At 45.6% G+C, this 18,049-nt stretch overlaps 1 long non-coding RNA gene across 1 annotated transcript; it reads right to left on the bottom strand.

Annotated features, from left to right (window-relative positions):
- Positions 1-2,754: 2,754 nt before the first annotated feature.
- LOC107970564 (uncharacterized) lies at positions 2,755-16,747 on the bottom strand. Its single transcript, XR_001713179.4, has 3 exons — positions 16,481-16,747; positions 7,107-7,205; positions 2,755-6,440 (listed from the first exon to the last, which is right to left on the bottom strand). It is a non-coding gene; the product is annotated as an uncharacterized LOC107970564 (long non-coding RNA).
- Between the last annotated feature and the right edge of the window lie 1,302 nt (positions 16,748-18,049).

Genomic DNA, 18,049 nt, shown 5'->3' with positions numbered 1-18,049 from the left:
CCACCTGTCATGAGGGGAAGTGTGAGTAGAATGAGCTAGGAGTCTTAACCAGTTGTGGATAGAATGTGTTGCTTGTCCTAAATGTTCATCATTTGATGCATGGACAAACAAAATGTGGCATATCCAAACTATGGATTATTCTTTGGCCACAAAAAAGGAATGAAGCACTGATACCTGCTACTACACATATGAATCTTGAAGACATATGTGAAATGAAAGGAGACAGACACAAAAGGCCACAAACGGTATGATTCCATTCATACGAAATGCCCAGAACCGGCAAATGTATTGAGTCAGAAAGTAAGACTAGTGGTTGCCAGGGAGGAAGGAAATGGAGAGTTACTGCAAATGGTTGATTTTTAGGAATGAATAAAGTGTTCTAGACTTAGATAATGGTGATGGTTGTACAACTTTGTGAATATACTAAAAATCACTGCATTGTACACGTCGAAAGGGTGAATCTTATAGTAAGTGAATTATATTTCAATCAAGCTATTATTTTAAAGATTTTTACTTTTGTGAGTTTTACGAAACCATGTAACCAGGTAAACACATAGCTAGGGCCTTCTCCCATGATAAATTACCCTTTGGGAATGTATCAGTTTGGGGATGTGTATCAGTTATCTATCAGTAGAGTAGATACTGTGTAACAACCAACCACAGAACTTTAGTGGCACAAAACCTCAGTGGCACACTACAATAAATATTTATTTGGCTCACAAATCAGCTAGGCTCTGCTGGGCTGTTCTTCTGGTTTTAGCTAGCTAGTCTCCCACTTTTTTTTTTTTTTTTTTTTTGAGACAGAGTCTCGCTCTGTCACCCAGGCTGGAGTGCAGTGGCACGATCTTGGCTCACTACAACCTCCACTTCCCGGGTTCAAGTGATTCTCCTGCCTCAGCCTCCTGAGTAGCTGGGACTACAGGCACACGCCACCACACCCAGCTAATTTTTGTATTTTTAGTAGAGACGGGGTTTCACCATGTTGGCCAGGATGGTCTTGATCTCTTGACCTTGTGATCCGCCCACCTCGGGCTCCCAAAATGCTGGGATTACAGGCATAAGCCACTGCGCCCAGCCTCATCTCCCACTTCTGGTGGTTGGCCATGGGCTGTCTGATCTAGGATGGCCTCAGCTGGGGCAAATGAGGTGCCTTCCCTCTGCACCAGGTGTCTCCTCCTTTACATCCCAAATAGGTTCTCACAGTGATGGCAAGGACCAAGAGACAGAAGCAGAACCACACAAGCACTTTTTCAAGGTTCCGCTTGCATTGGTTAGAGCAAGTTACACTGCCAAGCCTGGATTCAGTGGATGGGGAAATAGATCTTCCCCCTCAGAAGAGAGGAATTGCAAAGTCATATGTCAAAAGTAGTGGGTATGTGGAGGGGTGATGACTCAGGACCAGGAAGACAATTAATTTTACATCTGCTTCCATGTATATACCAGTGTGTGCCTGCGTATGTGTTTGCAGACATATGTGTCTCTATTGGTGAATATGTGTGTTCAGGCATCCGTGTGTGCATGTGAGGCTGTTTGTGTGTACACTTCCTTTGGATGTGTCTACATGTCCAACACGCATGCATGCATGAACAATTTTGGAAGCTTTTCTGCTTGTGTATCTGTGCAGGTGTGAGCCTTGCCAGATAGGTGCCAAGTGTAGTGGGCCATGGATTGTGTCAAGTAGAGTGGGCCAATACATGTGCTCCCAAACCCTCACACCAGCAGGACTCTGGGGTCTCTGGGTCCTTGTCTGTCATTTACCCAAGACAGGCAACTATTAGAGAAGCAAGAGTGTCAACTTTGAAATCAGGAAGGCTGGATTCAAACACTAGCTCTGCCACTGACTGGCTTGGCAGGAGATTCCCACCCTAGTTTTCTGATCTGTAAAATGGGGATACCACTTCCTAGTTTTCTTGTGTGAAAGGGCTTTGTAACATGCACTGTGCCATGGCTTTGTTAGCTATGAAGACTCTGGGGGAGTGAATTTCCCTTCCCACTCTATGCCCCAAAGACTTGACCCCTTTCCAGATACTAAAACTGGAGGTGGCTCCGCAACTCTTAATGCGTTGCCATGGCAATCACTGCCTTCTGCTCTTCTGTCAGCAGTGCTGGACGGGGCTCTGGTGTCCTCTCACTGCTGGGCGCAGGGCGAGGTGGAGGAGGAGCAGGCTCACTCAAAGTCCGTTTCCTTCTGAAGCAGATCAGGGAGGAAGGGAGGATGTGGGGGGCTGTTACCTGTTTTTGTTGTTGCTGCTCTGCTCCTCTTACCATTCCCCCACCAACAGCAGCTTAGGGAGGTCCTGGGGCAGCCATTCAGACATTAACACACACCCAAATCACCTGAGCAGCTTCAAAAAATGAAGACTTCTGTGCCCCACTCAGAAAGTCTGATTCAGTAGGCCTGAGGTGGGTAGCAGGCAACCAGTGTTTTCACTATACTCTCCAGGACATTCTGATGGGGGAAGTCCAGGAACCACACTTGGAGAAACCGTGCACTAGGGGTACAGGGCCTGAGGCAACCCACTGACTTACGCTGCCAGTCCCCACAACATAACCAGTCTCTTCATTTATTCATTCACTCACTCATTCATTCACCTACTCACTTGTCATTGTATTCCCTTACATCAAACCACATTTAAATAATTGTTTAAATAATACATTCACATTTAAATAATCACTCATTTATTTACTCATTTATTAGAACAAATATTTATTACTGTCCTAAGCTCTGGGAGATGGAGAGATAATTACAGATACAGTCCCTGCCGCCCTACAGGAGGTTCCAGGGCAATGTTTTTCAAACTGTAGCAAAATGAATTTAATGGATGGACTAACATGTTTTTTAAAAAAGAAACAGAATAGACTATAATAGAAGATATTAGTGTGCATAGCAAGCAGCAGGGGAAAATGATGTTTGGGAAACCTTTGTATCCACTGTGCATGTGAGTGTGGGAAAAGGATCTCAACGTGCAATGTATCTCTGGGCAGAGCGCTGGAGGCAGCGGGCACAGAAGCAGATGCCAATACTGCATGCCGGGTGCTACAGTGAAGATGTGCTGGGGGTGTTGGTGGAGCTCAGTCCCTCTGCCAGGCGACACCAATGGGGAGGTTCACACAGAAAGTGCATTTGAACTGGGGGCTTGAAAATGTGCAGGAGTTTTCCCAGTAAAGACAGTGGAAAGGGACCACAGGCAGAAGGAAGAGCATGTGCAAAGGCACAGAGCTGGGAAAACAGAGAGGAGCTAGGTGACTGGTGGGTCTGGAGCATGGGCGGGGAGGCTGGAGGGTGAGAGGCTGCATCCTAAAGGGCCTTGGGTGCCAGGGAAAGCACTGGGTTGTTTTATGACACTGTGTAGAGCCACTAGAGAGAAAGTAGTGTCATGACATGGCCAGAGTGGCATTTTAAAAGGACTGAGAGGTGAAGCTGACTGTGCTTCCGGGTCGGGTGGGGACTTGGAGAACTTTTCTGTCTAGCTAAAGGATTGTAAACACACCAATCAGCGCTCTGTGTCTAGCTAAACGTTTGTAAATGCACCAATCAGCACTCTGTAAAAACACACCAATCAGTGCTCTGTGCTTAGCTAAAGGTTTGTAAATGCACCAATCAGCACTCTGTAAAAATGCTCCAATCAGTGCTCTGTGTCTAGCTAAAGGTTTGTAAATGCACCAATCAGGACTCTGTAAAAATGCACCAATCAGCACTGTGTCTAGCTAAAGATTTGTAAACGCACCAGTCAGCACTCTGTAAAAATGCACCAATCAGCACTCTGTGTCTAGCTAAAGGTTTGTAAATGCACCAATCAGCACTCTGTAAAAACAGACCAATCAGCACTAGGTAAAATGGACCAATCAGTGCTTTGTAAAATGGACCAATCAGCAGGATGTGGGCAGGGCCAAATAAGGGAATAAAAGCTGACCATCCAAGCCAGCAGTGGCAACCCGTTGGGGTCCCCTTCCGCTCTGTGGAAGCTTTGTTCTTTTGCTTTTCACAATAAATCTTGCTGCTGCTCACTCTTTGGGTCTGCACTACCTTTATGAGCTGTAACACTCACTGTGAAGGTCTGCAGCTTCACTCTTGAAGTCAGCGAGACCATGAACCCACCGGGAGGAACAAACAACTCCCAATGCGCCACCTTTAAGAGCTGTAACACTCACTGCGAAGGTCTGTGTCTTGACTCCTAAAGTCAAGCGAGACCAAGAACCCACTGCAAGAAAGAAACTCCGGACACATCTGAAGGAACAAACTCTGGACACACCGTCTTTAAGAACTGTAACACTCACTGCAAGTGTCTGTGGCTTCATTCTTGAAGTCAGTGAGACCAAGAACCCACTGAAAGGAACCAATTCCAGATACAAGACCACAGCAGCAATGTGGGTGGAGAGGCCAGTGGAAGGCTCAGCTGCTTTGCAGCAAGGGATGGCAGTCATGGGAGTTGGGTAGTGGTTTGTGGTTGGGGTTGTGAGATATGGATACACTTGGGAAGTATTTTAAGAGGTAAAATAAACAGGAGCTAATGACTGGATATAGGGCGGGAGGATGTGGAAGCATCCGACCTGGTGCCTGGGTCCCTAAGGTGGGAAGCTGAGTTGGAGGGGAAGCTGCTCACTGATATCAGGTCCCTCAATTGGTTACCAAAACACCAAGGGTTTGGTGTAGGTCCTGTTGTTTGCCACACAGAAAGCCAATGACTGAGATGAGTACTGCCAAGGAAGAAGTCTTTAACTGGGTGCTGCAGTCCAGGAGATGGGAGCTCAGCCTCAAATCCATCTCCCTGACCTGTTAAAACTGGGGCTTTATATAGCGGGGAAGAAATGTAACTATGTGTAAGAAAACAGGAACTGGGGGGGGGGGCAAGGAAGCAATCATGAGAATGAGGGGTACTATCTGGTGTAGTGATCTGGTGAGTTTTAGTTCTTTGATACTTTTTTGAGAGGCCTGAAGTTCCTTTCCTGAGGAAGGAACTCACATAAAACAGATGTAAATTTCAAGCTTTAAGCCCAGAAGGATCAATTTCTATAGTTATCAAAAATAACGGTCTGTGGGGCAATTGGGCTGGTTTCAGTCTCCCCTTTCTACTTATCAATCCCTCAATCATGAGGAATCTGGTCTGAGTATTTCTGGCTGTTTCATTCTGAGGATGGGTGTCCTAGGCAGTGGCCACCCAGGAATCAAAGGTTAATCTAATATAGAGTTTTCTTCTGACACTCAATCTTTCTCTCTCCAGTTCCCCACTTCCACCAAAGACAATCACAGCAGGACCAATCTACCTGCAAAATAAGCTTCAGTTCCATATACTTGGCCTGATAACCCACAAAGTGCAACAAGAATCATTGTCCATATAGACTCCCAAATTGGCTTTGCTGGAATCTCACAAGGCCATTTCAGTCAAAGCCTTGAGAAGATAACCAGTTACTCCAACTGTGTCCCATTACAAAAGAAAACATGTTATTAATTGTGTGCAAACAAACACCATGAATTAAGAATATTCACAAAGAGTTTCCATATTCTGGATAAATTAAGCAGAGAAATATCTCTCAAATTCTGTTTATAAAAGCATACTCCATTCAATACCCTTGAAGTATATATACTTTAAGACTATAAATACACTTAAAGGCCATAAATAAATAGCTCAAAAGAAAAAGATTCTCCAGACTCTGAAAAACAAAACAAAAAGAATCAGCAATATTTCAAACAACAAAAGCCATAAAAAGTTCTTTCCGTCCTGCATTAGTTCAGTCCATGCAATCACCTCCTGCTGTGCTTCGTATTGGGTTGGGAATCTTTATGAGCACGTCAGCCTTTCAATTAGTGCCCTGGAAATTTTCTCTCTAATCTAGTGGCACAATCTCCAAAGTTATCAGAAACCTGCATTCAAGAGTCTTTTTCATGAACTCCTCCAAAGAAGGAAGCTTTGGACTATAGCTGATTGTAAGTCACTTTTTTTCTTTTGAGAAGGATCACAGCAAAACATCAATTGTGGATAACAAAAGTCTTCAGACAGCCATAGTTAAAGACACAGTTGACAAGGAAACTTAATTATTTCTGTGGCATAAAACAACTTAATATAATAATAATTACTACTGACAACATATATTAAGACATATCAGAATTTTAGGACTCTCATACAATCCTGGAACACATACTAACAATACATCTATATAAATATAACCCAAGGGAAGTTAAACATCATCTCAGATTTGGCAATGCTTCTTGCATAATCCTAACATAACAAATCAGCCTAATATGTCTCTCTCAGACTTCAGGGAACCTAATATCCAAGAAAGTTAGTTTAAGGTCAAGAGACTGAATTTAGAACTTGAAAGTTTGCTCTTAGAAGTCTGCCGAATATCCAGAAGAATGGTTTGAACCCGGGAGGTGGAGCTTGCAGTGAGCTGAGATGGCGCCACTGCACTTCAGCCTGGGCGAAAGAGCAAGACTCCGTCTCAAAAGAAAAAAAAAAGTTTGCCAAATAGCAAAGTTTTAGGCACAAAATAATATCACAAGTCACTGTAAAAATAGTCATTCATTTAGCGGAAGTGATAAAATAAAGACGTTTACTTTTTGATAGATTTAGTTTCCCAAACAGTAGGACCTAATAAAGACAGCATGAGGCCAACTAAATCTCTCTCTCCACTCCATTATCTCCCTGCAGTGTACTCAGAAGGTCAACATCATCTTTTATCTCTCAGTATTACACAAACATTTTATTCAAAAGAAAACGATATTTTACCTTTGTATGGTATATTACTAATGTCAAAGCTAATTTTAATAAAACCTTATAAAAATCCAATTGCGATCAGTTTGACCATAAGGTAAGGTTTCCATAAACTTTTAATAATTGTTTCCAATTTTCTATTAAAGAACAGATAAATGTTCCAAGAAAACCCTGTTATTCCAACACATGGGCCCAGATGCTGGCCTTGCATCAGGGAGCTTTTGATATTAATGTTTAATTTATAGAAAAACTCTGAATTAATCTTATGCCTCAAAATCAGCCCTTATAACTTCACACACCTACCACTTCTGCAATAGTCTCTGGGCCTAGAGGGATTGAATAGTTTTAATTTCTGGCCTGTGTCTCACAAAAACAGTTCATTTGTATTGTTACCTTCTTCCAAGTCTGAGGATGAGGCTTCCACTGGTGTCAATGCTCAGAATTTAGCAGGGGCTGGTGCCTTCTTCAGACCCAAGAGTCAAAGCCCTGTAACTTAACAGCACAAGCATTCATTAATACAATGTTTATATTACAGAGAGTTCTATCATTCTAATGAGAGGTGACAGCATGCTGGCAGCCCTTGCTTGCTCTCAGCGCCTCCTCAGCCTCAGCACCCACTCTGGCCGTGCTTGAGGAGCCCTTCAGCCCACTGCTGCACTGTGGGAGCCCCTCTCTGGGCTGGCTGAGGCTGGAGCCAGCTCCTTCTCCTTGCGGGGAGGTGTGGAGGGAGAGGCGTGGGCAGGAACTGGGGCTGCGCATGGCGCTTGCGGGCCAGCACTAGTTCTGGGTGGGCATGAGCTTGGCAGGCCCCGCACTCGGAGCAGCCAGCCGGTGCCACCGGCTCTAGGCAGTGAAGGAATTAGCACCCAGGCCAGCAGCCACGGAGGGTGCACCAGGTCCCCCTGCACTGCCGGCCTGCCTGCACCACGCTCAAATTCTCGCCAGACCTCAGCCACCTCCTGGTGGGGCAGGGCTCAGGACCTGCAGCCTGCCATGCCCGAGCCTGCCCCCCTCCCCACTGTGGGCTCCTGTGCAGCCCGAGCCTCCCCAACAGGTGCTGCCCCCTGCTCTGTGGCACCCGGTCCCATCGACCACCCAAGGGCTAAGGAGTGCGGGCGCGTGGTGCGGGACTGGTGGGCAGCTCCACCCACGGCCCTTGCGTGGGATCCACTAGGCAAAGCCAGCTGGGCTCCTTAAGTCAGGTGGGGACTTGGAGAACTTTTATGTCTAGCTAGAGGATTGTAAATGCACCAATCAGCACTCTGTGTCTCGCTTGGGGTTTGTGGATGCACCAATCAACACTCTGTATCTAGGTAATCTGGTGGGGACTTGGAGAACTTTTATGTCTAGCTAGATGATTGTAAATGCACCAATCAGCACTCTGTGTCTAGCTAAAGGTTTGTAAATGCACCAGTCAGTGCTCTGTGTCTAGCTAATCTGGTGGGGACTTGGAGAATTTTTATGTCTAGCTGGAGGATTGTAAATGCACCAATCAGCACTCTGTGTCTAGCTCCAGGTTTGTAAACGCACCAATCAGCACTCTGTGTCTAGCTAAAGGTTTGTAAATGCACTAATCAGTGCTCTGTGTCTAGCTAATCCGGTGGAGAACTTTTATGTCTAGCTGGAGGATTGTAAATGCACCAATCAGCACTCTGTATCTAGCTCAAGATTTGTAAATGCACCAATCAGCACCCTGTCAAAATGGACCAATCAGCTCTCTGTAAAATGGACCAATCAGCAGGATGTGGGTGGGGTCAGATAAGGGAATAAAAGCAGTCTGCCTGAGCCAGCAGTGGCAACCTGCTCGGGTCCCCTTCCACACTGTGGAAGCTTTGCTCTTTTGCTCTTTGCAATAAATCTTGTTGCTGCTCACTCTTTGGGTCCACACTGCCTTAATGAGCTGTAACACTCACCGCAAAGGTCTGCAGCTTCACTTCTGAGGCCAGTGAGACCACAAACCCACCGGGAGGAATGAACAACTCCAGACGCGCTGGCTTAAGAACTGTAACACTCACTGCAAAGGTCTGCAGTTTCACTCCTGAAGCCAGTGAGACCACAAACCCACCAGAAGGAAGAAACTCTGAACACGTCCGAACATCAGAAGGAACAAACTCCGGACACACCATCTTTAAGAATTGTAACACTCACCGCGAGGGTCCGCGGCTTCATTCTTGAAGTGAGACCAAGAACCCACCAATTCCAGACACACTAACATGTTACAAATTAAAACACTGAAATTTGGCCTTTAGGAGTTACTGCCTGCAGTACTTCAAACCACTGTATTAAGTAGTTAGGTTACTCACTGCATATATCTAATTGCTAGTATTCTAGTGACAAAACTGTGACCAAAAGCATCAAAAGTGATAGGTCCTATGGCAAAATAAGACAGCCAGCTTTTCTCTCCATCATTAAAAAAATGATAAATGCAAATGTCAGTTTTGTCAATTCCGTAAGAGGATAAATAATCTCCTTTCACTTAAATATCACACAACAACACAAGGACAAAGTAAGGACAAGTACACAATAATTTCTTTTCAGTTATTTAAAAGAGCATCATCCCACATTTCCAAGACTGGTTTCTAGAGACAGTAGTGACAGCTGATTAGGTAACTTTCACCACCAAAATCTTCAAACCAGTGCAACGCCTGCACATATTTTGTTTTCAAGTATACACATGAAGGTCCATCAGTGACAAATGGCCTGGGATCAGAGATCACTAGAAAGTCTCAGAATTTTTTATTAGTACTTAATCCAAATGAATGTTCCTTAATTTTAATAATGATCAACACAACTCAATTAGTTTGAGAGAAATCCTAACCAATATAATTTCCCTAAGGACAAAGCCAGTCTTTCTCGAACATTAAAACTGTACCCATATCACAGTTTTTCCTCATTAAAGGAAAAGATCTGAAACCAACTCAAATCATTGATTTAATTGAATTACCTTGGAAAAAACATCACTTAAACATTTCTACTACTTTAAAACATGCCTACTTTATTACATTTAAACATACCTACTTTTCCAAATAACGAAATATGTAATGTACTATTTCTGCTCAGAACTTGTAAAAACAAGTCTTTTATTTTTGCCAGGATCCTTAAAGCGCTCATAGATTTCAACATCATCAGAGGTAAGCAAAACAAACCAAATTCCAAATGGCTTGTGTGCTCCATCAATTCCTGTGGGCCCAACAAAGGTAGCCTAGGCATTCCAGATAAATAGAATAAATGATAACTTGTTAGAAATTCATATGAAACAAAATAACTATTCACAGAACCAAATAAAAGCCTTCCACTAGATGCTAAAAAAATCTATAGTATATATGCATGCACAAACAAAATCCAAAGAAGAACGAACAACAAATAAAAGAGGCAAAAACAGGCCAGGTGCCATGACTCATGCCTGTAATCCCAGCACTTTGGGAGGCGGAGGTGGATGGATCACTTGAGGTCAGGAATTCAAGACCAGCCTGGCCAACATAGTGAAACCCCATCTCTACTAAAAACACAAAAATTAGCCGGGTGTGGTGGCACGTGCCTGTAATCTCAGCTCGGGAGGCTGAGGCAGGAGAATCGCTTGAACCTGGGAGGCGGAGGTTACAGTGAGCTGAGATTGCACCACTGCACTTCCAACCTGGGGGACGGAGTAAGACTCCTAAAAAAAAAAAAAGAAGAAGAAGCAGCAAAAACAAATAAACAAGAAACCTACCTCCAAACCTCCAATCTTTCCCCCACCTCGGTCTACCCCAGAGGCTACAGTGTTACCTAGAGCCCCAAAACCCCACGTAATGAATATTTTATTCCTGATACACAATTCAGTATCCTTAAGTCCACCAATATTACTATACATCCTGTGCAATCCAGAAATTCACTCTAGACACATGACTAGTAATTATTAAATATTCTAGTGCAAAAGAATTGTCATATTGCCTATGCATTTCTTTACAATATTTCTTATTTTACCTTCATCAATGAAATGAGATAGTTCCCTTGACCCCTTTGTGGGATTCATGAAGGGGTGGCTTGCTTACTCAGCCTACAGCTCTCAACCCCTCATGGGAGGGGGAGCACACAGGTGAGTGGGTGCAGAGGTAAGGAGGAGTGCTTCTGGGCAACTGGCAGGAGCAGAACTCTGTGCAGGCCTGCAGCAGCATCTAGGAGTTGCCCATGACCCCCAGAGCCCCGTGTGTTACAGTGCACTCTTTTAGTTTTGCCATTCATGGACAGCTTAAGTGTTACCTCAGTGGAGGGTCAGTTTGACAACGTCTTGCACACGCACCAGGGTCCTTGTCCAGCGTCCAGGAGGAATCAGGTTGCACGAATGAATTGAAAATGGTAAATGCTGAGGATTTTATTGCTGATGAAAGTGGCTCTCAGTGGGATGGGAAGCTGGAAAGGGGATGGAATGGGAAGGTGGTCTTCCCCTGGAGTTTGGCCAGGGACTCTGAGTCACCACTGTCAAGCCATCCCTCTGAAGTCAAGCTGCTTCTCATTGATGTCACGCTGCTTCTTCTCTTCTCTCCTCTGCTGCACCACTCTGCCAGTGGAGACTGGGGTTTTTATGGGTATAGGATGTGGTCGGAGAAGTGGGCCACAGTGGTTTTGGAAAAGGCAACATTTGGGTGGGAAAACAAGAATGGATGTTCTCACTTTGTGCCTGGGTTCAGGCTTGAGGGTGAAGCCCTTGCCAGGGACCCTGCCCTTTTTTACCTAATATTTCCCTGCCTTCTGCCCCTATCATCAAGACGAAGAGCTTTAACTATGAAAATGTTAATTAGCCGAATTTCTCCAATTTTCTATCAGGTTTTAAAGAATATTTTATTATCTAAACTTTTTCAACTTTCTATTTTCTCTGTATGTGCATGAAGATAAACACACAGAGAAACAGGAAAAACTACGTCTGACTTATACAGACCATCCATGACATGACTGGGCTTTCTGTTCAGTCCCAGACTTTCTTTTTCTTCTTTCTTAAAAAACAGTCATTTTACTCCAGGAGGAAAATTAACTATATAAGATCCTCTGTCATACAAAATTATTATCTTTTCTTTATAATCATTTTTACCAAAAGTACATCTTCATATTCAACTTTCTTCACATCTCTCTCTCTTACTTACTGGTTTCTTACTACCTTGTTTCAGAAATAACCATTTTCAAGTCCATAATTTGAAGTAATTTTAGATAACTTCTGAACTGGACAAAATTATGCTTTTTCTCACTAATATCTTTTTGGGCACATTTTATATAGAATTATATGTCAACTAGAATTCTTACGCTAAAATTGTAGTGAAACCCTAGGAAGGAAGAAATCCTGAACAATCAGATATTAGCATTTTATAGATAAAAACTACATAATCTTTGGAAACATATTTCCCCATATCATAACCCTTTCTTAATTGAAGATGACCCAGGTATCCAATGAGCATCAAAAATAATTTTAAGATTTTTAATTACACAAAAAATTTATCTAAAACCTTTATTCCATTTACATATACTCAATTCTTTCGTTTTTAACAGTTTATTTAGATTACTTCTGAAAACTGAGATATTAGGCACCATTATTTAAGGTTAGTTATTTCCTTGTTAACCATTTTATAATCTGTGAATATCAGGTGTTCATCAAAATAAGAATCTTAAAGTTAACTACATGGGCATTTTCACCAGTAATTCAGAAGATTCAGCTGTTTTCATTAAACCAATAATATAATTAGTTTTAATTATCAAAAATTTGCACAAAGATCATTTTGTTTTGGCTGGGTTTATAGTTTTATAAGCTTCTATGCCAAACCCTGACACCTCAAAATATCTATCAGAGACAAATATAAAATCCAGACAAAAATGTATGCTAACAATTCAATTTTACCAATAACTTTTTTTGGACAGAGTCTTGCTCTGTTGCCCAGGTTGGGGTGCAGTGGCACCATCTTGGCTCACTGCAACCTCTGCCTCCCAGGTTCAAGCAATTCTCCTGCCTCAACCTCCCAAGTAGATGGACTACAGGCATGCGCCACCACTCCCGCCTAATTTTTGTATTTTTAGTAGAGACAGGTTTTCACCATGTTGGCCAGGCTGGTCTGGAACTCCTGACCTCAGGTGATCCGCCCACCTTGGCCTCACAAAGTGCTAGGATTACAGGCATGGGCCATCACGCCAGGCCTCATTTTAACAATAATTTTAAAGCCAGCTTGTTTAGCAAACATTTACTTAAGTCATGTGAACGTGAGTGGATTTATTTTCTTAATTTTTTAGCGCTGTTTTATTTATAAGCCAATTTGGTAGATACAACATGTGACTTACATACACATAAACACATCTAGACATGAATACACACACACAATGATTCAACAGCTTTTATAATACCTTGGAACTCTAGCCATGAGATAGCAATACAAACTCACCGGTTTTACATGGTTATACTTTTTTTTGCCCCAGTAGGTAATCCAGTGAAGGCTGTGAACCAAGTTTTGGGTAAAGCAGTTTCCATGGCAGTTTGCTTTTCAAAGGCCAAACCTCCCCAGACTCCAAAGAACACTCGGGTCAAAGAGCACCAAGGGAGAGCATCACATACTAACCAAGACCAACCCTACTTAGAACAGCAGCACAAAAGCCTGGATATGTGGACTCCATCTCACTCTCCCATTCAACAGCAAACTCCACATTTCAAACAATATTGGGGCCGAAAGTATTTCAAAAGAATATCAAGTTTACTGAAGTCTAATTTCCCATGACACACACACACACACACACACACACACAATCACCAGAACACAATCCAACTACTACAGCAACAAACAAGCCCCCAAAGTGTCCACACCAAAACAGTCAGGGTGCTTCCCTTTCCCAGTTGGGCTCCTTCAAACTGCAAATGGAAATTCTTTTAAAAATTTCCCAGCTAGGCACAGTGGCTCATGCTTGTAATCCCAGCACTTTGGGAGGCCGAAGGGGGCAGATCATGAGGTCAGGAGTTCTAGACCAGCCTGGCCAATATGGTAAAACCCCGTCTCCACTAAAAATACAAAAATTAGCCAGGCATGGTGGCACACGCCTGTATTCCCAGCTACTCAGGAGACTGAGGCAGGAAAATCACTTGAACCAGGGAGGTGGAGGTTGCAGTGAGCCGAGATCATGCCACTGCATTCTAGGGTGACAGAGTGAGACGCTGTCTCAAAAAAAAAAAAAAAAAAATTTCCAAACTGAGAGGAGCAGATCCTGCTCTCTGGGCCCACAAATGACACTCACCTACGTAGATGCAGATGTCAAATTTGAAAAACAGTTCTTCCAAGGCAATCAGGAACATGATTGGGACTGGCTGTGGCAAAGCTGGAGAGAGACTGAAACTCACCTCCAGCCAAAATTGGTGTGGGCAGCTGCTTAGGAGGGGTTGTGAGACTCCCAGCCCGCTGTAGCCAAGCCATGAGCTCACCACACAGAAAGCCAATCACTGAGATGGTGAATACTGCCAAGGAAGAAGGCTTTAGTTGGGTGCTGCAGCCCAGGAAATGGGAGCTCAGCCTCAAATCCATCCACCTGACTAAAACTGGGGCTTTATATAGCAGGGAGGAAATGTAATAATGTGTAAGAAAATAGAACTAGGGAAGGCCAAATAAGCCATCATGACAAATGAGGGGTCTGCTATCTGGTGCAGTGATCTGGTGAGTTTCAGTTCTTGGATGCTTTTTTGAGAGGCCTGAAGGTCCTTTCCCGAAGAAGGAATTCAGATAAAACAAATACAAGTTTCAAGCTTTAAGCCCAGAAGGGTCAATTTCTAAGTTTACCAAAAAGAACAGTCTATGGGACTATTGGGCCAGTTTCAGATTCAGTTCTTGCTCAGGGTCCTCACCTGATTTCAGCTCAGCCTCTCTCCTTGGGAAGCAGAGGTAGTTCCCCAGCTCTCCAAATAAGGAGGAGAAGATTTTATGACTATATATATATATATATATTTTTTTTTTTTAAACTAGCTGGGCATGGTGGCACACACCTGTAGTCCCAGCCACTGGGGAGGCTGAGGTGGGAGGCTCCCCTGAGCCCAGGAATTTGAGGCAGATATTGAGAGGTGAAGCCAGCTGGACTTGCTGGGTCCAGTGGGGACTTGGAGAACTTTTTTGTCTTACAAGAGGATTGTAAAATGCACCAATCAGTGCTCTGTAAAAACACGCCAATCAGCACTCTGTAGCTAGCAAGAGCATTGTAAAATACACCAATGAGCACTCTGTAAAACACACCAATCAGCAAGATCCTAAAAAGTAGCCAATCGCAGGGAGGATTGAAAAAAGGGCACTCTGATAGGACAAAAATGGAACATGGGAGGGGACAAATGAGGGAGTAAAAGCTGGCCACCCAGCCAGCAGGCCACCCAACCTGCTGGGGTCCTTTTCCACGCTGTGGAAGCTTTGTTCTTTTGCTCTTCATAATAAACCTTGCTACCGCTCACTCTTTGGGTCTCTGCCATCTTTAAGGGCTGTAACACTCACTGTGAAGGTCTGCAGCTTCAACCAACTCCGGACACACTCTGAGCTATGATTACACCACTGCACTCCAGCCTGGGTGATAAAGTGAGACCTCCTCTCTAAGAAAAAAATTAATTAGCTGGGTGTGGTGGCTCATGCCTGTAATCCCAGCACTTTGGGAGGCCGAGACGGGTGGATCACGGGGTTAGGAGATCGAGACGATCCTGGCTAACACAGTGAAATGCTGTCTCTACTACAAAAATATAAAAAATTAGCCAGGTGTGGTGGCAGCCGCCTGTAGTCCCAGCAACTCAGGAGGCTGAGGCAGGAGAATGGTGTGAAGAGGTGGAGTTTGCAGTGAGCAGAGGTCACGCCATTGCACTCCAGCCTGGGTGACAGACCGAGACTCTACCTAAAAAAAATACAAAAATAAAAAAGTAAAATTGATCTGGGAATGGAGGCTTATTGTGGAAATCATAGCACTAGCAGGGTGCTGTCCATCACTAATCTGATGTCTCCTCTCCCTTGACATGGGGCATGGCCTGCCTCAAACTCTGGCCCATGAAATATGAGAGGCAGTGACGAATGTCACTTCCATTCAGAAGCATTTACTTGCTGCTGCTCCACTTTTCACCACTCTCATCCCCTAGCTGGGACGCTGATGCCTTCTAAGAAAATAACAGCCTAATAAAATCATTTGGGTCTCTAAGTGAAGGGCCCCGCCCACCCGGGCCAATCCCTCTTGATAGATAATGAGAGCAAGAAAACTTGTGTTGCTTAAACCACTGACATGCGGGGTTATTATGCCACTGGCTTCCCATCCCCTTCAGAGTCCAAGTCCAATTCCTCCCACCATGACCTCCACAGCCCTGCACCACCCGCCCCTGCTGTGACCTCCCTCCCTCCACACTCACCTGGCTCAGAGCGCTCCAGGCCCACTGACCCCCTTGGCTCCCTTCTGCCTGGGTGCCTTTCCCTGTGCATCCGTGCATCCCTTCACCTCCCTTGCTCCGGGGTCGCTCTTCAGCAGGTCTTCCTTGGCGCCTGACCGTCTACACGTCTAACCTGTGACCACACACTTCCCCTCTGCCTTCTCCATCTCATGATCTGCTCCACGTCCCATTCCCTAGCATAAGACGCACTTGGTTCCTCTAGGTTATTGTCTGTCTCCCCCCAAGAACAGAGCCTCCCTGAGTGGAGGGCAGCGGGGTTTCTAGGCTTTATTTCCTGCTGAGTTCCCCTGGCCTGGCACCCAGGAAGTTCTCAAGGAAGCACTGCTGAAGGTGCATCCGGACTTGGTGGGTTCTTGCTCTCACTTACTTCAAGAATGAAGTGTGGGACCCTCGCAGTGAGTGTTACAGTTCCTAAAGGTGGTGTGTCCAGAGTTTGTTCCTTCTGACGTTCGGATGTGTTCAGAGTTTCTTCCTTCTGGTGGGTTCGTGGTCTCATTGGGCTCAGGAGCGAAGCTGCAGACCTTCGCAGTGAATATTACAGCTCATAAAGGCAGTGTGGACCCAAACAATGAACAGCAGCAAGATTTACTGCAAACAGTAAAAGTACAAATCCCCCACATACTGGAAGGAAACCCCAGCGGGTTGCCAGCGCTGGCGCTGGCAGCCTGCTTTTATTCTCTTATCTGGCCCCACCCACATCCTGCTGATTGGTCCATTTTACAGAGAGCCAATTGGTCTGTTTTACAGAGAGCTGATTGGTCCATTTTGACAGGGTGCTGATTGGTGCGTTTACAATCCCTGAGCTAGACACAAAAGTTCTCCAAGTCCCCACTAGATTAGCTAGATACAGAGTGCCTATTGGTGTATTCACAATCCCTTAGCTAGACATAAAGGTTCTCCAAGTCCCCACCAGATCAGCTAGACACAGAGCGCTGATTGGTGCATTTACAAACCTTGAGCTTGACACAGGGTGCTGATTGGTGCATTTGCAAACCCTGAGCTAGACACAGAGTGCTGATTGGTGTATTTACAATACCTTAGCTAGACATAAAGGTTCTCCAAGTCCCCACTAGACTTAAGAGCCCAGCTGGCTTCATCCAGTAGATCCCGCACGGGGGCTGCAGGTGGAGCTGCCTGCCAGTCCTGCGCCTTGCATCCGCACTCCTCAGCCCCTGGGCGGTGAATGGGGCCGGGTGCAGTGGAGCAGGGGGCGGCGCTCGTCAGAGAGGCTCGGGCTGCATAGAAGCCCACGGCGTTGGGGGAGGCTCAGGCATGGTGGGCTGCAGGTCCCAAGCCCTGCCCCGTGGGGAGGCACCTAAGGCCCAGTGAGAAATCGACCACAGCGCCGGTGGGCGGGCACTGCTGGGGGACCCGGCGCACCCTCCGCAGCTGCTGGCCCGGGTGCTAAGCCCCTCACTGCCCAGGGCCGGCGAGGCCGGCCGGCCGCTCTGAGTGTGGGGCCCGCAGAGCCCACACCCACCTGGAACTCGCGCTGGCACACAAGCGCCGCGCGGAGCCCCGGTTCCCGCCCGCGCCTCTCTCTTCACACCTCCCTGCAAGCTGAGGGAGCCGGCTCCGGCCTCGGCCAGCCCAGAAAGGGGCTCTCACAGTGCAGCGGCGGGCTGAAGGGCTCCTCAAGCGCAGCCAGAGTGGGCAACGAGGCCGAGGAGGCTCCGAGAGCAAGCAAGGGCTGCCAGCACGCTGTCACCTCTCAAAGGGATGAAGGCGTGGGCTCATGCCGTTTTCCGGCAGCCTGGAGGAAGGGGTGGACAACCCGGTTGCATTCAGAGGGGGAAGCTCACAGTGGGCGGAAGTCCCATAACTGGAAGTGACCTGCAGGGCTGAGCCGCTAAAGCTGGCCTGCCCGACTGACAGCAGCACATCTCTGCCCGAAGCCTCCGGCCGAGCCTCGCTTCAGGTACCTACTGCCCGCGCC

This window comes from Pan troglodytes, chromosome 2, assembly GCF_028858775.2.
Source record: "Pan troglodytes isolate AG18354 chromosome 2, NHGRI_mPanTro3-v2.0_pri, whole genome shotgun sequence".
Lineage (NCBI taxonomy): Eukaryota > Metazoa > Chordata > Mammalia > Primates > Hominidae > Pan > Pan troglodytes.
This window is presented reverse-complemented; position numbering and strand designations above follow the sequence as displayed.